The following is a 2,656-nucleotide window of genomic DNA, read 5'->3' on the forward strand; positions in this document are numbered from 1 at the left end:
AATTTAAGAATTAGTGGTTGTAAAACAACTTTTGAAACTGAATGTAATGTCTAGTGCATAATAGTTTTTCTTCTCATCTCAGTTGTAGAAAGTCACTAGCTGCAACTCTGATTTCACATACCTTACTGGGCAAGTAATTAAGTCATTAGGAAGGAGGAAAGGTTCTTAATCAATCTTTTCTAAGATTCTTTGGGGTTTTTTTGTTTTTTGTTTTGTTGTTTTGAGCTTGCTACTAATTTTTTTTTTCTTTTTTAAATCAGGGTCTCACGGTGTTGCCCAGACAGGAGTGTAGTAGCACAATCACTGTCCACTGCAGCCTCTCTCTCCTGGGCTGAAGTGCTACTCCCAGGCCACTGATGCATGTCACCATGCCTGGTTAATTTTATTTTATTTTTTGTAGAGACAGGGTGTTGGTATATTGCCAGGATGGTCTCATACTCCTAGCCTCTAGCAATCCTCTCATCTCAGCCTTCCGTGTCTCTTGGATTATGGGAGTGAGCTGCTGATGGCGACCTTTTTAAATCCAAAACTTGAAACTTAGTGTTTCAAAAAAATGCACATCTTGGCAATGTCTTAATTTTCAAAGCTCTGATCCCCTCATTGTTACCTATTTTTCTAGGGCTCATGCATGCAGCAAATGGGAGTATAACAGAACAAATATCAGGCAATAGGGAACGATGTGGATCAGGAACAGATGATTATATAATCAATATCTGAGCTACCAGTGCTGTTTATAGAATACTAGAATGAGTATTCTATTTAAATTTCCTAACTAAGTGTGTGCTCAAGTGGCCATAACTTCTGAAGGTTTAGGAAGTCAGTTAATGTATTGGAATTTTTATATTACATAACGTGTTTTTTCATGTTGGCTGGAATTTAAATTAAGGAAGAGAGAGAGAGCCACATAAAGAAGTCAAGACATATCTTAGACCAACAATTTGCCACCTTTGCATAGATGTCCCATGAATATTTTCTGAGTCAATGAATGAGTCATAATCCTCTAGGTTAAAAAAGGAAAGAAAAGAACACTCTAACTATTGTGTTCCCTTCTTTATTAGAAACTTCATGTAATATTTAGTGAGGGCCGTGTTTATAGTAACAAAAGTGTAGACTTAACAGAGAAGGCTATCTCTAAATTCCAGAAGCAAGAAAACCAGAAAGGGGAGAGTAAGAGTGAAGGAAGTGTGCCAATAGGGTGTAGTTAAAATGTGTGATGCTATGCAGAGGAATGGTGGGTAAGAAACATCATTTTTTGGACACATTTTTATCTGTCACAACTCACCTTGTGCTACTCATTTATTACCATTTTTTCTTTTATTCGAGCATTCTGCAATTTTTTTATTTTTTTAATTCTAAAGAAAATGATAAAGATAATGGGTCAAGAGGAAGTCTAATACCCTGGAAAAATAAAAATCTTGTCACCTAATTATTACTGAATAAATGGAGTCCAATGGACCCTGGATTGCTTTACATTCTGACCCATTTAAGAGTTTGAGGCTTACTTCCTTGTGGAGGTCTGTCCTGCTTTCCTTCTGGTCAGAGTCACCCTCTCTCCTCGATTTCAATCCTGTGTTATTCTACACTTACTTATTTCACGGCATTGAATTGTATTTATTTACAGTTGCTCACGTCTCTTGTCTCTAGTGGAATTGAGAATCTTGAGGTCAGAAACAAGATTTAAAACTGTTTTTGAGACAATCATGAACTTAGAGAAAATTTGCAAGCATAACACAGACAAACGTTTTTCACTTAGCCACTTGTAAGTTGCCAATCTAATGCCCCACTGTCCTCAGCTACTTAGGTTGTGTCTCCCTCAAAGTTTTCTACATAACCATAATCAAATCAGGAATATCAGGTGCTATGAACTGAATTGTGTTCCTTGCCTTGAATTTCACGTTAAAGCCTCAAATTTCCAATGTAATAGTGTTTAGGGATAGGACCTTTAGAGATAATTAGATAATTAGGTTTAGATGAGATTATAGGGGAAGGGCTCTCATGATGGGATTAGCACCCATATGAGGAGAGACACCAGAGAACTTGTTTTCTCTTTCTCTAGCATACGAAGACACTGCAAAAATGCAGTCATCTGCAAGCCAGGAAGAGGGCCCTCACTGGGGAATCTATTCAGCTAGTGTCTTGATCTTGGGTTTTTCAAACTCCAGAAGTGAAAACTAAATTCCTGTTGCTTAAGCCACCTAAGTTTTGATATTATATTATGGCAGTCTGACTTGACTGGAAATAACATTGACTACCATCTAATCTTCAGATTTCATTCAAGTTTCATGGGTTGTCCAAGTAAATTACAATTAATGTCCTTTAGAGTGTAAGAATTTGTTTCCAAGTGATGTACTTTGTTTAGTGGTCATGTTTTATTAGTCTCTGTAAGTGTAGAAAAGTTTTACAGACTTTCCTTGTCTCTTATGACCTGACACTTTTGAAGATGACATGCCAGCTATTTTGTAAAATAGATTTAATTTAACTTTGTTTAATGCAGAGACTAGATTCTACACAAATTTGGATTCCAATATCAAGGACAGTGTCTGTCATAGACATGATGTTCAATAAATGCTGACTGAGGAATGAATTAATGATTGAAAATGTCTGTTGTCTATCTCTGACTGAATCAGCAGGCTAATGCTAATACCACCTACTTCAA

The sequence above is a fragment of the Carlito syrichta genome, unplaced genomic scaffold (genome assembly GCF_000164805.1).
Source record: "Carlito syrichta isolate Samal-C Ts95f unplaced genomic scaffold, Tarsius_syrichta-2.0.1 Scaffold315817, whole genome shotgun sequence".
Classification (NCBI taxonomy): Eukaryota; Metazoa; Chordata; class Mammalia; order Primates; family Tarsiidae; genus Carlito; species Carlito syrichta.